At 39.7% G+C, this 12627-nt stretch overlaps 1 protein-coding gene across 8 annotated transcripts in view; it reads right to left on the bottom strand.

Annotated features, from left to right (window-relative positions):
- LOC117330562 (plexin-B-like) overlaps positions 1-12627 on the bottom strand; it is a 129583-nt gene that overhangs the window by 68933 nt on the left and 48023 nt on the right. For all 8 annotated transcript variants that reach the window (XM_033888964.1, XM_033888962.1, XM_033888963.1 and 5 more), the window contains one exon: positions 1778-1831. The gene's annotated coding sequence lies outside the window, so the exon portion shown is untranslated. The remainder of the gene's footprint in view (positions 1-1777; positions 1832-12627) is intronic.

Here is a 12627-nt window from a genome sequence, read left to right as displayed (position 1 = left end):
AATTTCTGGTACATATGACCGAAAACATCTTCCACTGACCTCTTGCTTACATTGCCAATTAACCAAAGTGTCATTATTTCTGAAACAGCTTTTCAAAACAACATCAGGTTTTTCTGGATTAGTATACTACCATAATTTCTCACAGCTTCCCAATGTTGGTATCTGATCGTAGAAAACATTTGTTCTGTAATATTAAATTTTAAGCATTATCTCGATTCCACAGTAATCCTGGCTACTCAAGACGGATAATTTGACTTAAATTTCAATTACAGTCTTTGAAGATGTGCAATCATAAGAATCAAAAACTAATTGAAATTCCATCCAGGTCAAAGAGAGCAATGACAAAATCAGACAGGGAAAGATTTATATCAAAGGGCTGATAAACAAAGCGATGGAGGACTTGTTTTGGAGTCTGTTTCAAGTGTGTTACATATAATCTCACAAGTGGGTCGGCTTTAGCGAGAAGTACCCTTAGTGTCCCTAGGTCTTTCTTCTTTCTAGCCTTTTTAGTAGTCAGACATATTTTATGGAGTTTTCTCTGAACAAGATATATTTGATCTAGGTCAGAGAAATTAGAATGTTCCTCAGGGGAAGATATTACAATACATAGGAACTGAGAGGATGTGAAATAACACCTGTTATAGGGACTGTAATACATACAACATAATCTACAAGTATTCGTAGAAATATATAATACCTAAATCTGCCACAAGACTTAAATAAATGAATGAAATACAAATTTTGGTGCCATCCAACTTGCCACAAGCTCAGTGTACAAACTACAAATTGAGGTGGCATGAACCAAACTGCTGAAATCTCATATATACAAATCAAAGTGGAATTAAGGTCAGTATATATCCTTTGTGAGATTTTGTATACTTTACAGATATCAAACAGTCAATCTAAGTCAATAGTTTTTCCAAGGCTTAATATCAAAATTTGGTTATTTATTGGAAAGTTGTTTTTTTTTTTTTTTAAATGGACATGTTTTCATTTCAAGACATTGAGTAGTTCACAGTTTGAATTATGTCCTTATTGATGAATATTTAAATTTCTACAGATACTCTGAGAAATTCACATTTGAAATAATTATGTCATTATGAATAATCTAACTTCCTTAAAATTAGTGTGTGTCATTTAAGAATAATTTCATTGCCCTGGTGATTGATTGAAAGATATTACACATTCTTCCTCAAACAATTCCAGTCTTCAATTGCCTCCGAGTTGTTGTTACCAAGAGTCAAAATCCTGTGTAATCACTATAGATAGATCGTCAATGATTGCCCTTCTTCAATGAGACAAAGTCATCATTTATGCAGAATTTGTTCTCATTCCCAAAAACATGCTTCTGATAAAATTTTATCAATACCCAATCACTCATTCATGAGTAGTAGTGATCTTCCTGATTTCCCCATTGAGCGCCGCCCCTCCAGCCCTAAGGGAATCACTATTCATGCAAAATTTTTTCTTCTTCCCTCAAGGATGCTTCTGACCAGATTTGGTCAAAATCCATTCAGTCCTTTATGACTAGTAGCAATTAATAATAAAATCTGGCGGATGATGGACAAACGAAGGACAGATGGGCGACGTATGTCCCACCATGGCATAAACTCTCTAGACCTTTATGACTAACAGCAATTAATACAATTGGACGGGTAAGCTAACAGTGGAGAAGTGACAAGAGAAGACGCTCCAATTTGCACTAATGTTTTCACTGTATTCAGTGAAAACAAAAGAAGCACCCAGCATGTCATATATATATATATATATATCTTACCATTTAGCTGTTTCTGTTTCACATTGAGACTTCACATGTACTGCGACAGCATCCCTGGTAAAGAGAAAACACAGCACAATAACAACTCATTGGCAAAAACTCCATTCTTATCACATTTTCTTACACAATAACCACTTGTTATGCACTAGAGCTCAGCCGCTGGTATTAAAATACAGATTTGAAAAGATGCGTTATCGGTGGATTTCTCTAATATCACAGGCAAATCAATGTCTCTTCTGCGTTTCACTTCATCTTAATCTAAAAGGAACCTTGAATGAGTCTGATTGAAATAGACAGTCTCAATAGACATCAAGGTCATTCAAAATGGCTGTTTTAATATCACCTAGTTCCATGTTTCATCCGTTTCTAACACCGCAAACATAAAATTAAAAATCATTTTGACTTCAAATAAATGCTGTGAACTTCAAATTCTGCTAGCTTCATACTATATATGCAGTCTGCCCTTAATATTTCAAACATTATTAGTATTGACAGATTTGATAAAATTTCCGGAGTTTTTGAGCAGATTAGGAAATGCATGAGTATAGCTCCGTCTTAATTTCTAAAATAAAAAGTCCTAATACATACATATAATTTAGATTTCACTTGGAAGAATAGAGATTCCTCACCACATAGTGACTAAAATCCAACTTATATATGAGATCGCTTCCAAGTATATTTCATAAAATTGGCAAGAAATTTTTTGCTTATGATGTATCTTTATAAGCATGAAGTGTATACCTTATGAACTCTAGGGAAAGTCTGATAAAATGTAGGAGTCAAGAAAAACCATACAGAACCAATATCACCTAATGACCTCTAGGGAAAGTCTGATAAACTGTGGGAATCATGAAAAAATATGAAGAACAAAGTTCAGGGAACAAGACTCTAGTTTAGGATACACATGCCCTTCTGAAAGTAAAATTTGGCTGGTGTAGGTGAAACAAATATGTACATGTATATGTTATTTCTCAGGTAAGGTGACCCATGGAATATTCATTGAATGGATTCGGAAAGTATCGTCTCTTACAGTAATACTGGTTGGAGGTTTTTTGATGTCATTTTGTGTCGAGTCTGAGGTTTTGGGTATCTGAATATAGAGTTTATTCAATAAAACTTATAATCATTAAACAAAAAGGTCAGATCAATAACAGATTTCTAATCTCCCATAAATATGATTCACACCCAGCTAGGAGAACTTCTTCATCATGTGACACCCCACGACAAATAAAGAAGTGCTAGATTCTTCCGTTGGGAGCATTTCACATAAGTTCTGTCACAAACAATCTTGATTTCAACAAGGATATTTGTATGTATTTAAAACTTTATGTCAAAATAAAACCAGGAAATACTGTGATGGTGATATATATTCAAACTTATACTAGTTTTAAGCTTGTTTATAGAGAACATTTGTATCTTCCAAGGTCTTCACCGACATCGGAGCGATAAAATCGCCACCAGGGAAATTAGCCGAACGTTTTGTAGGAGTTGACATACATTTCTCTATAAACGCCTAATACCTTACTGTGTTTACGACGAGCTTCCTTTAATATGTAATGTTATCACAGGGCACGGTGAATACACATGTGATTATTAATTTTTAATGCTACACATGGTGTAATGTTTAATGACATGTGAAATATTGCTACCAGCTTGCATTACAAGCTGCTGGTGATAAAAAAATACTTCACACATTTAAGTATTATTGTCTCAGGTGTCCAATCAAACAAAACAACAGTAACAGCTTGTTCTAAAAATCATTGCCTTTAGCTACACTGATAATTAAATCTGACATTACTAGATCAGAACCTTTGCCAGGATTTCTCAAAAACTTATACAAAAACAGTAGGGTGATGATGTAAATATGAAGGTACCATATAGAGCCTGCTGAAACAAGTCTAGTTATATATGCCCGCGTCAAAAGGTGACACCCAACCTGACACAAATTTATATTGAACCCAGGTAGATTTGTACAATGGTGACACCAACCCTGACACAAACTTATATCAAACCCAGGTAGATTTGTACAATGGTGACACCCAATCTGACACAAACTTATATCAAACCCAGGTAGATTTGTACAATAGTGGCACCCAAACTGACACAAACTTATATCAAACCCAGGTAGATTTGTACAATGGTGGCACCCAAACTGACACAAACTTATATCAAACTCAGGTAGATTTGTACAATGGTGACACCAACCCTGACACAAACTTATATCAAACCCAGGTAGATTTGTACAATGGTGGCACCCAACCAGATACAACTACAGTGTACATACTATTTTTGGCACCAAGCCTGTCAAAAATTGAAGTCTTAGTAAATTCATACAAAAGTGGGACCCAACCAGTCACAAACCATATCATAATGTACAGATATAGCCCTTTTGTAAACAGGAAGCTGACACTGTGCCATATTTGTTCATTTCCCATTGGATAGTTAGACATTGACAAGTATGAAGTTAACATCCACTGACGAATGGCTGGTGATACATAATGTAACCAGCCAAATATTAAAGCAGGTTACCTGAACTTCCTGTTTATAAATGAATATCATAAATTTCAGGAAAGCTGATTAATGCTTCCTCAAACTGCGGCATTAACACTTACTGCCAGTTAACAACTTGTCAAAATGATCATGTCATTTCCTGTATGACATTTTGGGGTTTGGTTTTGACAATACTCAATGCTGGATACTTCACACATCAGAATGATATTATACTCTGTAAAACATTGTAAAGACTCGGTGTATCATGTGACCAATAATAAAACAGCCAATCATATTTCATCTTATCAGACATGTGACCACCAACGAAACAACCAATCACAGTTCATCATGTCAGACATGTGACCACCAATGAAACAACCAATCAGCTGTACGCCAGTCAGCTTCCTCATCATTAATACTAGTTATTGAGCATTCCACGTAACAGAAACAAACACAGATATCAGAACAATTCATCCGCTTAATTGATTATTGATAAACCTTGTGCACAATTACAGAGGCCAGACAATTGACTGTGTCCATAACTCCTATTTCTTCAATACAGCCGAATCAATGCATGATTGTTATATTTTTGTAAGTCGCCCAACAACTGGTGACATTGATATATTTTATACAACGACTGTATTGATCAGGATCTTTATCATAGATATCTTTTTGGCATCATATTGCACAAGTATTCTCCCTTATATGCGGGAGTCATGGGAACCAGTTAAAATTTCAAAGGGCTGCCACTACGGAGGATGGTCGTTCGATGAGGAGGGGAGGTCTGCATGCAATATGAACTGTCAACAAAGTAGTTGTGTTCCAGAAGTGCAATCAAGATACAAGACGATTTAAAAGTCCTTCGGTTACCTAATATCAGTTACAATAGTTCTACCAATAATCCTGCATTGTTTTCAGCACCCTAACAATCTCCCATCAGCTTTGGCCCTATTCATCTTCCAGTCTCTCCCGTCTCCTGACTTTTATTTCCAAGTTTCACCTATTTTTATAAATTTTCTGATTTTTATTGGAAAAACAAATATTGTTTCTTTTCTCTTTCTTTTGTTTGTTTGAGCGGAAAAAAATAAAGGTTGTTATTGCAGACTATCCCATCCATCAGATCAAGATGACTGAGTTTTGTGTTCTGCCCAGCAGCACATGAAACCAGTCATTACCCGAGACCATCTTGGGCAACTGTTGTAACAATCTTCGTAAGTACACATAATTGGACCAAACCAATCGTTAGTTGCTGCTCATTTTCTTGTCAACTAAATCAAAGTGCCGTTATAAAAGACAGAAAAGCCATCTACATCAACAACATCAATCACTGCAATAAAGGTGAGGCTATTTCTGGTTACAGCGGAGGAAATGCAACAGCTACTGGACTGTTTGAACAACCAGCAGCCAGCCGTTGACAAGAGCATAAACCGGTCGGTTTGATACATTACCCATGGGTACCATAATGACTGTCAATACACCACGATACATAAATTTACAGGTTTATGATGGTAGGAGTCTGATATATCAAGGTCGCATGTCACACTTCATAAACACATTGTCAATGTTGTAATACTGAATGAAACCAAGTACTTAACTTTGATTTACCTCCATAACACTGTGTGACCTTTCATATGTAAAAAATGACTTCTTTAACTGTCAATATCATGATATTTTATAAATTCAAGACAAATTTTTACTGAATGAAAATAAATTTTAATTCAAAGAAAAATCCTGGAAAAATAACTGAACTTTATAAGAAAATATTTCTTCTCGAATTCTTAATTGATTCTTATCCGAAAAAAAAGTTTCAAATTTGATTGTAAGATATTTTTTTTTAATTCTAAAAAAAATTGAATTTCATTATGAGATACATTCATATTTCTTCTCGAATTCTGAATTAAACATCAAATTATCGGCTTAAATGTTTTTCATGAAAGGTCTGAAATACTAAATCAAATATCTTGTTGTACATCATGATTAATGTCTCCGTATGGATGATGGCAATGTGATTGAGAGGATTCTACTGCTATTTGAACTAGCCTCTAATGGCCACTTGCCTACTGGTTGCTAGACAACCTGCCAGGTGTCGAAGGCAGAGCAACAATGGACTGGTTGCTGCTATTGGACAATTAAACGATTGTTATTTTCCTCCATAGGAGTCACATGTCCTTGTTGCATGAGTGGTACACATCACATCCATCCCCGCTCTCCTGAATCATTTCCTTTTGGCACACACGACAACAGTTACACAACAACGGGGCTGACCTAATTGCAGACAGCATACCAAGATTAATCACGACCCACATCCATTTAAAGTAACACAAAACTCAACAAAACATTAAAATATGCGTTATTTATTTCACGCCATCGGACAGGCGTATTGTTACAGGTATCCATGTCTTTGACGAAGGTCTTTGTCTGACTTGTATGGAAACACAAGAGTCCAGGTGACTCTGACTTCAGAGAAGATGGGTAGGTTTCATTGAATCCCTATTGATACTGACGTGTGGCTAACACTAAGAGTCCTGGGCTTTTTGAGAAAAGGAGAGAGCAGCCATATCTTTCCATTTAATTAACAGGTAGAGGACTTCGAGCATGAATCACATGGACTCCGGGATAACCTGAATGTTTCTCAATGAGAATACAAAGTACTAGACCTTCTTAAATATCATGCTTAAATCATTGAAATACTCTTTATTTGTTCTGAGCATAGTTATAAGAAGTGCAATGATTTCCATAACTTTAAATTACACAATTGAAAATATAACAATGACATGTACAGAAATTAGGAATTCAGAAATTTACAGAATCAACAGACGGCAGTTCTAGATATTATACAAAATCATTAGAAAATTAGATTATATTGAACTAACTTATATTTCTTCCTAACTGTCTGAATGAATAAACTCAAATCTTTTCTGTGCCTAGCTGATTTCTGTTGTACTACACACTAATAATACAAACTTAATGCCTTCATCCCATGCTACACTAATTGTTCTATCTAAAAGTGCAGCCTCACTCTGAAGCTTAACATCTATATGCCAATACACAATTCCACAATTTATTTCGTTACCATGGCAACACTTCATTAGGCCTGTATGGCTATCTATATGTCTTAATTATGAATTTACGGTTTATTAAGCAGACATGTAGCCATATATTAACATTCAGTTCCTGTATTGTCTTCATTATAGGATACAGTGAGGGATATCTCTGGAATTATTAGATAATTCTAAATGTGTTGTAGACATTTTATGGTGCTGGCACAGGGGTTTTGATGGTGATGATGGTTGCTGGGAGGGAATGCTAGGGTGTGGGGTTAAACATTTAAAGGCCAAATTTCTCTACATGTAATATGTATATATACAGGGTAATCCTGTTGTCTGTGTGATTACAAGGCTTCCCAGTATCTGTTCAGCCTGTCTAAATACAGAATTACAGCTTATCCTCTCCAATCAGAGATGTGTTTATTGTACTGAACATCTATCAAAACATGGATCAGGGTGAATGTTCCAACAGTAAAAGTCACATCAGGACACCGAACAGGGCACCTTTTTCTCATCAGGACAGACAAGGGCAACCGTTTCTCAACAGGACAGATAAAGGCAACCTTCCTCAACAGAACACTGATAAGGGCAACCGTTCCTCATCAGAACACAGACAAAGGCAACCGTTCCTCATCAGAACACAGACAAGGCAACCGTTCCTCATCAGAACACAGACAAGGGCAACCGTTTCTCATCAGGACAGATAAAGGCAACCTTCCTCAACAGAACACTGATAAGGGCAACCGTTCCTCATCAGAACACAGACAAAGGCAACCGTTCCTCATCAGAACACAGACAAAGGCAACCGTTCCTCATCAGGACACAGACAAGGCAAGTCTTCCACATCAAAACACAGACAAGGGCAATGTCCCAAATCAGAACACAGACAAGGGCAACCGTTCCTCATCAGAACACAGACAAAGGCAACTGTCCTCATCAGAACACAGACAAGGGCAACCGTTCCTCATCAGAACACAGACAAAGGCAACCGTTCCTCATCAGAACACAGACAAAGGCAACTGTTCTTCATCAGAACACAAACAAGGGCAACTGTTTCTCATCTGAACACTGACGAAGGCAAGTCTTCCACATCAAAACACAGACAAGGGCAATGTCCAAAATCAGAACACAGACCAGGGCAATGTCCCTCATCAGAATACAGACAAGGGCAATCATTCTTTATTAGACCACAGACAAAGACAACTTTTCCTTATCAGAACACAGACAAGGGCAACTATTCCTCATTAGAACAGACAAGGCAATGTCCCATATCAGAACACTGACAAGGGCAATGTCCCTCATCAGAACACTGACAAGGGCAACCGTTCCTCATCAGAACACAGACAAGGGCAACCATTCCTCATCAGAACACAGACAAGGGCAACCATTCCTCATCAGAACACTGACAAGGGCAACCATTCCTCATCAGAACACTGACAAGGGCAATGTCCCTTATCAGAACACTGACAAGGGCAATGTCCCTCATAAGAATGCAAACATGGGAAAGAATTTCTATAGGAAATGTTACATCAGAGCAACTTTTCACACCTCCTCTGCCATCAACCATTACACAGACCAGATCCATTGTTTGACCACCCATGTGGCAAGGTAGGGTCTAGGCCTCATACCTGACCATCTGTAACAGAGTATTGAGAGTATAATTGGTATTTTATAGATGGCAATAAATGAATATTGATATCTGTATTATCCCTGGCTATAAACTTGTGACACATCCATAAATACACCACTAGTTACCACCTACTTGGAAGTCATTTCTGAACAATGTCCAGCTGTCAGGTGGTCAGTCAAATACATCATAATGGTGGTCTAGATATGGACCAGCAGTCCTAAACAGATACACCTGTACTGACTTTACTGAGGAAACATGTCTTAGGACTTCTACCAAGGAAACGTCCCCAGTCATAGGACTTCTACCTAGGAAACATGTCCCCAGTCATAGGACTTCTACTGAGGAAACATGTCCCCAGTCACAGGACTTCTACCAAGGAAACATGTCCCCAGTCATAGGACTTCTACCAAGGGAACGTCCCCAGTCATAGGACTTCTACCAAGGAAACATGTCCCCAGTCATAGGACTTCTACTGAGGAAACATGTCCCCAGTCATAGGACTTCTACCAAGGGAACGTCCCCAGTCATAGGACTTCTACCAAGGGAACGTCCCCAGTCATAGGACTTCTACTGAGGAAACATGTCCCCAGTCATAGGACTTCTACTGAGGAGACATGTCCCCAGTCATAGGACTTCTACTGAGGAGACATGTCCCCAGTCATAGGACTTCTACCAAGGAAACATGACCCCAGTCATAGGACTTCTACTGAGGAAACATGTCCCCAGTCATAGTACTTCTACCAAGGAAACATGTCCCCAGTCATAGGACTTCTACTGAGGAAACATGTCCCAAGTCATAGGACTTCTACCAAGGAAACATGTCCCCAGTCATAGGACTTCTACCAAGGAAACATGTCCCCAGTCATAGGACTTCTACCGAGGAAACATGTCCCCAGTCATAGGACTTCTACTGAGGAAACATGTCCCCAGTCATAGGACTTCTACTGAGGAAACATGTCCCCAGTCATAGGACTTCTACCGAGGAAACAAGTCCCCATTGCAGTCATAGGACTTCTACTGAGAAAATATGTCCCCAGTCATAGGACTTCTACTGAGGAAACATGTCCCCAGTCATAGGACTTCTACTGAGGAAACATGTCCCCAGTCATAGGACTTCTACCGAGGAAACGTCCCCAGTCATAGGACTTCTACTGAGGAAACATGTCCCCAGTCATAGGACTTCTACCAAGGATCGCGTCCCCAGTCATAGGACTTCTACCAAGGATCGCGTCCCCAGTCATAGGACTTCTACCAAGGAAACATGTCCCCAGTCATAGGACTTCTACCAAGGATCGCGTCCCCAGTCATAGGACTTCTACCAAGGAAACATGTCCCCAGTCATAGGACTTCTACTGAGGAAATATGTCCCCAGTCATAGGACTTCTACCAAGGAAACATGTCTCCAGTCATAGGACTTCTACCGAGGAAACAAGTCCCCATTGCAGTCATAGGACTTCTACTGAGAAAATATGTCCCCAGTCATAGGACTTCTACCGAGGAAACATGTCCCCAGTCATAGGACTTCTACCAAGGATCGCGTCCCCAGTCATAGGACTTCTACTGAGGAAACATGTCCCCAGTCATAGGACTTCTACAGAGGAAACATGTCCCCAGTCATAGGACTTCTACCAAGGAAACATGTCCCCAGTCATAGGACTTCTACCAAGGAAACATGTCCCCAGTCATAGGACGTCTACCGAGGAAACATGTCCCCAGTCATAGGACTTCTACCAAGGAAACATGTCCCCAGTCATAGGACTTCTACCAAGGAAACATGTCCCCAGTCATAGGACTTCTACCAAGGAAACATGTCCCCAGTCATAGGACGTCTACAGAGGAAACACGTCCCCAGTCATAGGACTTCTACTGAGGAAACATGACCCCAGTCATAGGACTTCTACCAAGGAAACATGTCCCCAGACATAGGACTTCTACCGAGGAAACACGTCCCCAGTCATAGGACTTCTACCAAGGAAACATGTCCCCAGACATAGGACTTCTACCAAGGATCGCGTCCCCAGTCATATGACTTCTACCGTGGAAACATGTCCCCAGTCATAGGACTTCTACCAAGGAAACATGTCCCCAGTCATAGGACTTCTACCGAGGATCGCGTCCCCAGTCATAGGACTTCTACCGTGGAAACATGTCCCGAGTCATAGGACTTCTACCGTGGAAACAAGTCCCCAGTCAAAGGACTTCTACCGAGGAAACATGTCCCCCAGTCATAGGACTTCTACCGTGGAAACATGTCCCCAGTCATAGGACTTCTACTGAGGAAACATGTCCCCAGTCATAGGACTTCTACTGAGGAAACATGTCCCCAGTCATAGGACGTCTACCAAGGATCGCGTCCCCAGTCATAGGACTTCTACTGAGGAAACATGTCCCCAGTCATAGGACTTCTACCAAGGAAACATGTCCCCAGTCATAGGACTTCTACCGAGGATCGCGTCCCCAGTCATAGGACTTCTACCGTGGAAACATGTCCCGAGTCATAGGACTTCTACCGTGGAAACAAGTCCCCAGTCAAAGGACTTCTACCGAGGAAACATGTCCCCCAGTCATAGGACTTCTACCGTGGAAACATGTCCCCAGTCATAGGACTTCTACTGAGGAAACATGTCCCCAGTCATAGGACTTCTACTGAGGAAACATGTCCCCAGTCATAGGACTTCTACCGAGGATCGCGTCCCCAGTCATAGGACTTCTACTGAGGAAACATGTCCCCAGTCATAGGACTTCTACTGAGGAAACATGTCCCCAGTCATAGGACTTCTACTGAGGAAACATGTCCCCAGTCATAGGACTTCTACTGAGGATCGCGTCCCCAGTCATAGGACTTCTACTGAGGATCGCGTCCCCAGTCATAGGACTTCTACCAAGGAAACATGTCCCCAGTCATAGGACTTCTACTGAGGAAACATGTCCCCAGTCATAGGACTTCTACTGAGGATCGCGTCCCCAGTCATAGGACTTCTACCAAGGAAACATGTCCCCAGTCATAGGACTTCTACCAAGGAAACATGTCCCCAGTCATAGGACTTCTACTGAGGAAACATGTCCCAAGTCATAGGACAGAGGAAACGCATCCTGAGACATTCAGTACTTACTACAGGATATTGTCTCCATTTATTGAAAATTTAACACAGGAACTTAAGGGTTAAGTATCCTTAAACAAGCCATCTATAGATGTTTGAAAAGAACCAATCATGAGTTTCGGCTATAATCTATAATTATACAATTCCTGTGTGAACATCATGAGAATGTTGAAAAGGACAATATCTTCATTACAGGTGAGAGAACACATTAGTCTATGTAACCCACAAGACTGTCCAGCCTGCAGCCATACCGACATACTATTTACTGACCATACCGTCAGGGGACCAAGGAAATCCACACTTGTGTGTACACAGGCTGTGACAAAGTCAAACATCACATTTCCACACTTGTATTACAGGATTTTAATAATAACCCTGGCCCTGGTCCATCAACCTGGCAAACATTTACATGCTATGAGTCAATAGGCTCTGTGTGGTCAATTTTTACTTAAGTGTCACAGGAAGTGATTTAACCAGCTGTGAAAATAGCGAACTTTTACCCTAGCCCATGTCCAAACCAATCACACCGATTTGATACAATTGTTGTACAGTACACAAATTCTGTCAACACAATTCTGTCAA

Source organism: Pecten maximus, chromosome 7 (genome assembly GCF_902652985.1).
Source record: "Pecten maximus chromosome 7, xPecMax1.1, whole genome shotgun sequence".
Classification (NCBI taxonomy): Eukaryota; Metazoa; Mollusca; class Bivalvia; order Pectinida; family Pectinidae; genus Pecten; species Pecten maximus.
The sequence above is the reverse complement of the archived record's forward strand: the minus strand, read 5'-3'. Positions and strand labels throughout refer to the sequence as shown.